Below are 12,539 nucleotides of genomic sequence, written 5' to 3' on the forward strand. Positions count from 1 at the left end.
TGGCCATCTGGAGCATGAACTAGCAGATACAAAATCTTTCTCTGTCTCTCCTCTCTGTAAATCTGCCTTTCCAACAAAAATAAATACTTTTTTATTTGAAAAAATCTTTTTGTAAATATTTTTAGTTTATATTTTTTATTAAGAACTTTCTTATAAAGATTTTTTAATTCATTTTTTATTGGAAAGACAGATTTACAAACAGAAGGAGACACAGAGAGAAAGATCTTCTGTCCACTGGCCACAATGGCCAGAATTAAACTGATCTGAAGCCAGAAGCCAGGAGCCTCTTACCTCTCTCCCACATAGATGCAGGAGAAGCAGAGCAGCCAGGACACAAACCAGCGCCCACACTGGATCCCTGCACTTGCAATATAAGGATGTAGCTACTGAGCCAGTGTGCTAGGCCCAGAAATGAAGTATTAAAATCCTATTGTAAGGAATAGTAGTTGATTTCTAAGCTGGAATACAATTAGAAAGATGTTTATATCAGCTATATGAACATCAGCAAGCCACTTTGCCTCTCTGAGACTGTTTTCCTCATACATACATTACAAATAAAGAGATCCACTCGGCAGGGCTGATATAAGGATGAGAAATAACGTTCTAAAATTGCTTGATGTGTAACAAATGTTCAATAAGTGATGGGCAATATTACCATATTTATGCTATCATTTCCTCTGCCCGCTGCATCCTTAAATTTCTGCCTATGGGTCTTGGTGAATGGACAGGTACCATATTACTCATTCAGGTTGGAGATGTAACTGGCCCCTTTTGTGAAATCCTACTTTTCCCTGCTAACAGGAAAATAGAAGAAAGAAAGGGCTCCTTGGAACACACTAATCATACTTGTCTTCTGAGATTGATGATTAGTTCATTTAAAAAATACATTTCTGTCTTAGAGAATAGCCACATCTTTCAAAGTTTGATGAATGAAGGAAAGGCAACGGACAGACTAGATCATTCAGGCTATTTCAATGTGATATATCCTAACCAAATTGTTTTTGTTTTTGTTTTTGCTTTTCCATGTAGATAAAATGAGGTCTTGAGGGTGGCTTATCTGTCTGTGTTGCTCAGGTGGATACACAAGCTACAAACCTAGAGACGACATTTAATAAAATTATAAATTAGGATACGGGGTTAGATAAGCACTATGGATAAAGAAATGATGGGCTTCTTTTAGCACCAAATAGAGTAATCAAATGCACCTACCCCCCTTCTTTTTTTTTTTTTTTACTATTTTCTACAAGAACATTTATATCTGCAAGTATGAAGAAAGAAAAAATATCTGCTCAATGGCAATGATGACTGGAGTTTATACCGAGAGTATTAGTGCTTCAGAATAACCAGTTATCCCCTTCCAAAAAGAAAAAAACAATTCTTTCCCTGAAAACACACTGGATAATCAGAGTCAACATACTCTTCTCCAAATAACTCCAGTGAAGACTTAAAAAAAAAAAAAAACAGACTTAAGCTAGAACCCTCTTCTCCATTTCTTACTATCAACTTACTCAAATAACTTTTTCTGTATTTGCAAAAAACAAGTATATCAGGCACTGTAAAGGGACAATAATAAAGCAGACATGAGTCTTATCCTCAACTGGCCTACTGTGTGGTAGAGCAAAATAAAGGATAGCACTCACTCTGTGTCAAGTAGAGACAACTGACACAAGTAACTGACAATCATTGTTAAGAAAATGAGGAAAGTTCAATGAGAGAGACAAAGACCTAACCAAAGCCACAGCCATTTTTTAAAACTTTAAGGTACATCCTGCCTAGCAGCACAAAGTGCCCATTAATAAATTATTGATGGACTGAAGAAAGTGCCACCTGACATCACTTTGCATTGACTGGGCATGGAGTATGAGAAGTACTCATCTAGAATTCATTTAGAGCCATTCCAGAGCTGACTCATTAGAGTGCTGATACTTCAGAAATATTTTATATGTGCATAAAAATGTAAGTCCATTGCAGCACTAAACCATACAGCCAATTTATATTTGATTCCAAGCCAATGAATACTAGGTCATTGGTGTGGTCCTTCCCAGTTCATTGCCATTACTTCCCCAAGACAATTGGTTCAAGATGGCTGGTGAAACATGTGCAAGTAATAGTGTGGATCCCACAAAAGATCTAGAAAGATACTAGATAGTAGCAAGCAATCTTCACTGCAACAGCTCTGAGTGCTTCCCCGGAGATAGTTCAAGAAACCTGGATTACCAGACATTTGTTGTCTGGTAGAAACACTTTGACATCTTGAGGGCAATGAAAGTTTTACTGCTGCTTGAAAAGATATGAGAGATAAACAGAAGACATGTATGGCCCGGGCTATATCAGAACACCAGAAGACTTAAAAAGAAAGAACATCTAAAGTATGCTAATATTTGCACATACTCAAGGTCTCATGCTGCAGTGATTTTCTAGGGCTTCCCAGATGACCACCTACGGGAACAGATCCCCATAAAGGGTCTGCCCAGAGTTCAAGGCTACAAGTTGGAAGATCCCAAGCACAATTTGTACTTCAGGTATTAAGAAATCCGGGCTTCCCTTCCCTTTTTACCTGGCTCTTCGCCACCCTCCTCCATCTTGCCCCTTCCCTTGCCCTGGCAGCCCCCATCCTGCCACCATGGCAGGACACGTGTCCTTTCTAGCCTCCTCCCTCTCAACTGTCTCTCCTGTTCCTACCCTGCTGGAATAAAGGACCTACTAAGCCAAAAAAAAAAAAAAAAGAAAGAAAGAAATTTTGTAATTCAGGGAATCTTGAGGCTTTAAGGAAATTAACTTAGTGGTTTTTCAAAGCAATTGCCTAACATGAAGGAGATTTAATAAAACACCAGGAGTTACATTTGACTGGTACCAAAGGACAACTCTGTGAGCAATTTTGGTGACTTATCATTCTGCAGATAGTCTGCCTGATTGATTGACCGAATATTCACATATTTTGGATGGAAATGGAAAGAAACTCTGAGCTAAGATTTAAGTGCAAAAAATGACTACTTCCTACACAACAAAACGGTAAGGCTGAATCCTAAATCCAGCATGTTTCTTTAGTGAACTAATTAATTTTATTTGAAAGGCAAAAAGACAAGAAATAGAGAGATCTTCCAGCCACTGGTTCATTTCCCCAAATTCCCACAACAAATGGGGCTGGGAGGAGGCCAAAGCTGGGAGCCCATAATCCCATGCAGGCCTCTTAAGTAGACAGCAGGGGACTAACTGCTGGAGCCATCATCTTTTGCCTTCAAGGGTGAGCAATAGCAGGAAGTTGGGACCAGAAGTGGCGCCTATGCACTATGAAATGGGATGCAGACATCCTAAGCATGATCTTGACCATTACACTAACTTGCCTCTCAAACCCATTTATTTATTAGCTAGGAAAGTGACATAACCTTTCCCAGGCATGATTTTTCATGAAAATTAAATCAGATAATACATGTTGAATGTGTCATTTATCAGCTATCCCTAAATATTTAACAGACGTAGCTTTTGCTGTGACTTACACACTGACATGGGTTGATGCCTTTTTACATTCATTTTCTCCAGAAATATTAGAGTTTATTCATTCCATGAGAGCACAGTGTAAAGTCACATCAGTAAAACTGGTTAATCCTCGTTTAGTTTCCACAGGAAACAGAGCAGCTGTGTGATGCCCTTTAGAAGGTCAGAGCTTCCTACGGAGAGATGTCTGGAACGGGTCAAAGAGCACCATATGGTTGTGCTGTACTGTCCATTCTCTGAACAGCACACGTTCTATTTGCCAAATTGCTGGTGTCACCTTCTCCACCTCCATAAGCTCAAGCCTTGTTCTTCATCTGTTAGCTGTCACTTGTCTCAGCATGGTCCTTTGTGTACAGGGGAGTTTGGGCTAAAATCTGCATATTTCTTCTTTTTGCCCTACATGCTTCCATTTGCAGACTTAATTCAATCCCAATGCATCATCATCAATGTGCAAATAACTTCAAATACCCAAATGGTTTTCCCTGATCTTTTCTCAATTTCCATTTAGTTGTTGTACATCTCCAATGGATTACCAGCACCTCAAACTCAGCCCCAAGCCAAACATCTCTTTGTTACATCCCATATGTTTTGTTTCACAAAGTTCTCTTCTGTATCAAACCCATCACAGCTCTCCCCTACCACTGTGAAAATCCACCATTTGCCGCCTTCCTTACTATTTGTTGGCTCATCAAATGATAGCTGAGGATTTACTATGACCTAGGTGAGGCACTAAATGGTAAGTTCTACCTGAAAGTGCTGCCTCTGCTTTCTAGACCAGAGACAGATTTAAAGACTACCCAAATAAGTCAGGGAGGCAATTTCAAGTAGCGATATTAGCTACGAATAGATGGTATGATAAGACATGTCTTTGAAATTGGAAGAGGCAAAGAGAGGATGCAAACTGCAAGTCTAGCCCTTTGTAGAAGCAAGCTGAGGGAAGGAGCCAGCTAGGGGAAACTGTAGGAACAGAGTGCTCAGGCAGAGATTGCCTAGAGCTCAGACAGCTGAGATGACTCTAGGTTTGGTTTGCTCAAGAGACCAAGTAAGCCATCAACGTAGAGACGTGTAGACCAGGATCAAAGTGTAGGTCCCAGAAATAGGGGCCAAATCACTGGAGGCCTCTGTTACCATAGTAGGAATGTAGATTTCATTTGAGTGTCAATTTCATTACAAAAGGAAGTCACTGGCGAATTTAAAGTTATAAACAGTAGGCTCTCAATATGATAAATATAATTAATAATAGGGTACATTAGAAAAGTTACGATTACATTTCAAAAGTTCTCATTCCCTTTAACATCACATGCTTAATATCTGGCTATGGTTGTTCCTCATTATATTTATATATTATGTCATGACTTCATGCCCCTAAAACATATACTATTAAAAATTGTCAAGGTACAAGAATGAAATTTTAGGAGAAAAGAAGTGATGTTTCATAATTTACTTATGCATTTTCTTAAAATATGTATTTATTTGAAAGGCTGTTACACATAGAGAGGAGGGCAGACAAAGGAGGGAGAAATCTTCCATCTGTTGGTTCACTTGCTAAAATGGCCACAATCAGCACAAGTGGGGCAGACTGAAGCCATGAGTCAGGAGCTTTTTATGGTCTCCCACTTGGGTGCAGGGATACAAGCCCTCCAGCCACCCTCCACTTTTTTTCCCAGGCACATTAACAGGGAAGTGGAACAGCTGGATGTCAAACTGGGTAAGGAGGTTGGAGAAAATCTGGAGATATAGGAGGGAAAGTTACTGTATGTACCAGCCAATGCTCTCCCTCTTTTCAGACGTTTTTGTCCAGTTCATTTAACATGCAGACACTATCATCTTCTAAAAATGCATCCTTTTCCCAAGCATCTTTCTTGGTTTCCCATTGCTTATAAACTAAAATCCAAAGTCCTTGGTATAGATTCACAGCCTTATGCAATATGGCCTCATCTGCATAGGAAATACATGCAAATAAGTTTATATGGCAAGGATTAATAGTTACAAGCAGTTCAACATGTTCTGTATTAAATTATTTTAGAAGCAGTAATTCATAGAAAGTGATGCTTTCGATGTGTGAGGGATCGACATTCACAGCTTTTTAATTGTTTTTTAAATCCTAAAGATCCTGCCATAAATGAATGGACCACAATGCATCAACCATGCTCTAACTTCCAAGGCAAGAAACAGGAAAGCTGTAAAAACTAAAAAAATCAAGTAGTAGCTTCGGACACAAATAAATAACATAAATTAATCTTATTACAGCCTTTGAGTTCATCTATTTTCTATGTCATCTCCAAATACAATATAATGAAAGTAATACTGCTAAACTTAATGACAAAGCCAACTAGATAAACAACTTGACACTGAAAAAAATCATGCATCCGATTGAACGTAAGATTTCCCTCCTATTCTGTCTTAAGTAAACATTTCTTGGAAACTGAGAATTCATGGCTAGATTATCAAACCAGATGTAGGAAGTTTCCTGTCAACTTCCACAGAGACACAAGGGGGCAGTGTTATCCCAGTCTCTTGCATCAACTTGAGGCCCTGAAGAAAAAACAGAAAAATTAGCAGAATAACACTGCTCATTGGCCCATGCTAGCTTCCTTCTACTTACCAAATCTCAAGCCCTTAAAGGCAGCAACAAAATCCCCTCTGATAGAGCTTGCCAAAACTTTTTGGGCTGCTCTATTTTTAGTATGGCCTCAAGAAACTCAGGCTCATCTCAGCCTTATTGCTAGTTACTATTTTTCCTATTGCAGAATGGATGATGAAAAAAATTCATCTGTGTTGACCATATTTAAAAAAAAAACCCTACACTTAAAACGGTATCACTGGTTGGAGGCCCTAAAGTTTCCCTCTACTGCTACAAAAATGAATGTGTACAATCAGATACCAGTCACTCACTCAAAAACATCTACTTACAGAATCTTATATACAGATAAATGACAAGGAAAGCAGGCTAACAGGGAAATTCAGAGATAGGTCCACAGAGGGAGACTAGTAAGTATTCTCCCAGGAAAGGTAAACATGTTTTTGTTTGCTTAATTAATTGACACTGTATTTGAAATCAGATATGTGTATGTGCGCGCACACACACACACACACACACACACACACACACACACACACACACAGACTGATACAGACTAAGGAAGATCTTCCATCTCCTGGTTTCCTACCCCAAACTCACCCAAGCAGCTGGGGTTAGACCAAAGCAATCCTGGTCTCCCACGTGGGTGGCAGGGACTCAAGCGCTTGAGCCATCACCTGCTACCTCCATGGAGGCAGAAAGCTGGGACTACAAGCAGAGCGGAGACACATCCCATCTGGGATACAGATGCCATGAACAGCATTGTTTCTTTTTGCTTAAGATGTATTTACTTATTTGAATCTCACAGTTACAAAGAGAGATATATCCAACTGCTTGCTCACTTCCCAACTGGCCACAGTGGTAAGGACCGAGCCCAGTTGCAGGAGGCCAGGAACTTCATCCATGTCTTCTCCATGGGTGGCAGGTACCCAAATACTTAAGCCACCTTCTGCTTCTTTTCTCAGGCCTATAGCAGCAAGCTGATTTGGAAGTGGATCAGCTGGGGCACCAAATACTGCCCATATAGGATGCTGGTCTCACAGTCAGCAACTTTACCAGCTAGGCCACAATGCCAGAACCCCACATACATACACTGACCTCCCCACCAAAAAAAAAAAAAAATCTTAATTGCTGCAACAAATCTTGACCCCAGATAAAAGTTCTTAAAGGAATATAAGGAAGAACTCATTTGTCTGTGTTCAGGGTGCAAATTGGGAGGGTGGGAGACAATTTAGAGGATATGACTGCAATTTCACCTCCAAAGACAGGAGGAATCTTTAAAAAAAAAAAGAAGACAAAGGTTCTATTTGGGGACTTTTTTAAAAGGTGAAAAAGGTATGCATGCAATGTGTGTCAGCAGGGGTGTAGGAATTGGGACAGGAACAGTAAATTCTTCAGTGCAGCAGGTTGAAAAGTCACCAGTGAAGGAGCATCTCAGCAGGTGCAGAGGAGTCCGAGCATCATTCTGTACCAAGCAGTCATTGTGAATTTCTCACTGTGACTCCTACAAGGCGATCCTGAGTCCGTCTATACTTTCCTCAGCGTATTTCTAACTTCTCAGAGAACAGATCTGCAGCAGGAACTTCCACTCCACAGGTCCAGTATGGGATGTGGCTTTGACATCAAAGATCTAATCATTTCAGCTTTTACAGGTTTTAAAACACTTTAAAAAAAAGATTTATTTATTTTTATTGGAAAGGCAGATATACAGAGAGGAGGAGGGACAGAGAGGAAGATCTGCCATCCAATGGTTCACTCCCCAAGTGACCACAATGGCCGGTGCTGCACCGATCTAAAGTCAGTATCCAGGAGCTCTTCCAGGTCTCCCACGCGGGTTCAGGGTCCCAAGGCTTTGGGCCATCCTCGACTGCTTTCCCGGGCCACCAGCAGGGAGCTGGATGGCAAGAAGGACTGCCGGGATTAGAACCAGCAACAATATGGGATCCCGGCGAGTGCAAGGCGAGGACTTTAACCACTATGCTATCACACTGGACCCTAAAACATTTTTGTTATGTTACAATGAGTCAAACCACCACTTGGAATCCCTGCATCCCACAACAGAGAGGCAGTTTTAGTACTGACTCCTGTGCTTCCAATACAACTTCTTCCTAATGTGTCTGAAAGGTAATATGTGATGGATCGAAGAGCTGCCTCCCAGACGACCCACACGGGAGATCAGAACGCAGTTACTGGCTCATGGTTTTAGTTTGGCCCAGTCCAAGCTGTTGGTATTTAGATGTGAACCAGATGGAATGAAAGATATTTCTTTCTCACTCTCTGCCTTTCAAACAGAATAAAAATGAAAGATAAACACTATTTAAAAAGATTTTCCCTTTCCACCTCAAACATGGAATAAAGGGAAATAAGGGGGAGGGTTTCTTTATGACTGTTTATCAAAATGAAAGCAGGCATACAATCAATGCTTCACTTGTTGCAGCAATCAGTGTTCACTCGGAGCAGGGACTGAAGATGTCTTGTGTATGTCACCCATTCATTCAGTGTATATTTTTTAATATCTTCCATATTCCAAGCATTGCTATTAAACATTAAGGATATATGATGACACAAAACAGCCAACCTCTGCCCTCCTAAAGTTTATATGCAAAACAAAAATGAATAAAACTATCAAATATCAATGGCAATAAACTTGAGGGAATGGAAATAAAGTTAGTTGATTATTAATTATTACATTGCAGGACAGAGGGAACAGTAACATGGGGAGGGGGAAATTTGTGATTTTTAGTAGTTTAAGCTAAAATAACTTTTGTCTATTCAGGTGCTACAGTACAAAGAGAAACTTTCATTCATTAATCAATAATGATAGAAATAGAATAGATACCAATTAATAAATGGTCAATATTTAGTGACTAACATGCTATTTTATTTCTTCTTCAAATTAAACCAATAAAACTTTTAAGTGCCAAGGAATGTAAGGCACTAAATGAAAGAGACATGATAGAGAGAGAGAGAGAGAGAGAGACAAACCAAAGACTTAGACAAGCACCTTGCCCAAGTAGTCCTACACATGAGTTCAGAACATGAATTTCAATGCAGACAGTCTGACTCTGAGGGCTGCACTCTTAACCCAGACACCGGAGTGGGATACAGAGATTAATAAGCCATAAACTCTGCCTTGGAACTGCTCATAGCCTAATATGAGGCAGCTTTGTAAACAAATAATTCCAGGGCAGCGATATAAACTGTAATAGAGTTAAAGAGACTCAGAGGAAACTGTGGGTGGGTGAGGGAGTCATCAAAATGCAGACGTATCCGTTTGTGTTTATGTAATTCATTGCTCTCTCTGGGCCTGGCTACCCATACCAATCTGCAGTTCCTCCTAAAGCCTCTTTCCGGTGGATTTCCCCTGTCTGTCTTCACAGGTTGTGGTTTACCAGCTTCATTCTGCACGCAAGAAGTGGTTCTGACACAGAGCCATATAAAAATCTTTACAAACACGATTGGGAAGGCAGAAAAATAACTGAATCAAAATCTACCTTAACTCTGCTGTTAAAAGGATGAGGCATGTATCTGTATGAATTAAAAGGAGATAACCATAACAGGTTCCAATGCACGATGCTAAAGGAAAGACATTAATGTCTCACGTGACAAAACTCAAGTCCATTTGCATTGTAACATAATGTGACTGACAAGCTATTTGGAAGTAGAGCTGTGTCCCATGGGGATCCTTATTTCCCACCCCAACTGTGTTAAAACATGAGCTTCCAACCTCAAATCACAAATGGACTCCACAGTCAATGTATTACCTAAAGTTACGTGGAAAACCCCTTCTAGGTGCTGAGCACTTTCCACAGATTCCAAAACATTCATCCCAATTTTACATCACTAAGATCCATTTTATGAACACTTTCAGAACAGTTACTTCAGTAGATTTAAGCAGTTTATAGTCTGATAAAATTCAGAAGATGCAGGAAATCTAAGTGAATTCTTTCATATCCCTGTTATATCTCATCTTTATCAAAGTGTTTACAAAGTAATGGTGTCATTCAGGTCACTACACATCTGGACTCCAAACAACTGTAGGGCTTGCTGTTGATTATGGTGCACCTAGTTGGTACTTTTATCTTGATTTTTGAACTTTTGTGTAAGATTAGTTCTTTGAAGCAATTTTTGTTTGGTGTTGGTTTTCAACGTGTCAGTGTGGTGGAACAGTTACGCATTTTTGATTGGGAAGGAACATATCAAGTCATTCACAGAGTATTTTCAAATTGTACATGTCACCCCACCACCCAATCCTTTTCCATCTCTTGTTCTATTCCAGTCCTAATTATTCATATCTCAATTATTTATCTGTTGATGCTTCCTCTTCAGGTATATTTGGAAGACTTAGGCATGCCGGTTTCAATATAATTTTAGTTAATTGCCTGTGATAAATTTGTTCACTAGTCTTTGAAGAGTTTTAGACAATAGTGGATCATTATCTACTATCTTACTGATGCTTTCTAATAATAAGTTACCAGGTTGGAAGGTTGGACCTCCTTACTGTTGGCCTGGGCATTCTTTGGTTAAACAGTGTTTAGGAGTTGCGGGGTGGGGTGGGGGGACTTTATGACTATAAAAGCCACCTGCAGGTATATAATTAACTCCATCCGAAAATTAACTATTTTTTAAGATTTACTTATTTTTATTGGGAAGGCAGATTTACAGAGAAGGAGATACAGAAAGATATTCTATCCACTGGTTCACTCCCCAAGCAACTGCAATGGCTGGAGCTGAGTTGATTTGAAGCAAGGAGCCAAGAGCCTCCTCTAGATCTCCCATGTGGATGCAGGGTCCTAAAGCATGAGTCATCTTCTATTGCTTTCTCAGGCAGATAGCTGGATAGGAAGGAGAGCATCCGGAACATGAACAGGTGCCCATATACAATCCCAGCACATGCAAGGCAGGGATTTAGACACTGAGCCATCATGCCAGGCCCCTGAAAATGAGCTGTTTCGCTGATTGTCTTACATGCCTTCTATTTAAAGACACAAGAAAAGTTTAAGATGAGGATTTGGCCTCAGTAAATTCGAGGTATAGAAAAAAAAATCTATTATTATTTCCAAAATACTACCAAAGGACAATCTGCAGAGAAGGATCACATCAAAAGAAAAACCCAGAAGACATCTAAGTTATGGACAAGTTCATTATCAACCAGAGCATTTGCTTAGCCATTTCGAAGAAGCCTTGCTATTATAAGAGAAAATTAAAAGAAAGAAAGAAAGAAAGAAAGAAAGAAAGAAAGAAAAGCCACCAAATAACAAAAGCTCTAGTGCCTGCAGCTTATCCGAGCCTCTTGCCAACCCCAGTGAAAAACAACTCTAGATGATTTCTCAGTCTCCCTGTATGTACAAGCTAGACTCAGAAGTAAGAGTGCTGCCTACTAAACCAACCACATCCACTTCCGTTGGGGCTGGAAGACAGGTTACTGCAGCAATGACTTGTGCAAATATCTCTTCGTGTAATCACAAGCTGAAGCATTTTGCTAGCAAAAATACTCTAAGCAGGGCTGCTGGCTGGTTCAAAAAAGTCTCCTCAAACATACCGCACAACTAAGAAACATCTGGAACTTTTAGAATAGCTTTCACATTTTAAAACAAAAAATTGGTATAGGTTTAACTAATAACCTAACTCTTCAGGTATATGAAGCAATCCAAGGATCAACCATCAAAGAAAAAATTTCATTAAGCAAATGAACAATTAAAGCAATTAAATGCTGTGATGCTTAGGACAATAATGGTTGAGTAAAGATATTTCCTTCTCACATCTACCCCTATATGGGCCAAACTAACACTACAGTAGGAGAAAAAAAAAAAAAAAGGACCACAAGTGACATTTATACCTATAAGAAAAAATAATCTCTCTCTTCTCGCCTCATTATCTCGCCCTCCCCATTTCATCAGTCCTTTGAACTTTAAAAGTTTTATGTAAAGAAGCATTAACATCACAGTTGCTATTACAGAATTTAGGATAAATTTGTGTTTTTCAATCTGTTCTTGTTTGATAAAAGAGGAAAATGTCAAAAATGAGATAAAAATGAAGACCAAAAACACTGAAATGAAGTGTTCAGTATGCATTGTAACTATTACGGCAACAAAGAGCTAGGATAATGAATTATGTCATTGATAGGTAGAAAACTGTAATAATTGGGCTGGGATATCTACAGTTAATAGTCTGGAAAAAATAGTCTACAAAATAAATATGATTTTTCAGATCTCTCAAACACATAAGAATGTCTATGTCCTAAGAGCTAGTCTTTTATGTTTATGTGAACATGAAATTTAAGAACTGGAAAGTCCTAAGGAGTCCTTTGAATATTTTATCAGTTTTTGTTTAAACCGTATGTCTGCCCCAATGACACTGTGAACCCTGTGAGGGAAGGAATCAGTTCTAACTATCTTGCTCACTATAGCCCATTTCCAGCTTCTGGCACAATTCCTTCAACAGCTGTTTATTGAAAACCCAT

This window comes from Ochotona curzoniae, unplaced genomic scaffold, assembly GCF_017591425.1.
Source record: "Ochotona curzoniae isolate NIBS_2020 unplaced genomic scaffold, NIBS_Ocur_1.0 contig_1, whole genome shotgun sequence".
Classification (NCBI taxonomy): domain Eukaryota; kingdom Metazoa; phylum Chordata; class Mammalia; order Lagomorpha; family Ochotonidae; genus Ochotona; species Ochotona curzoniae.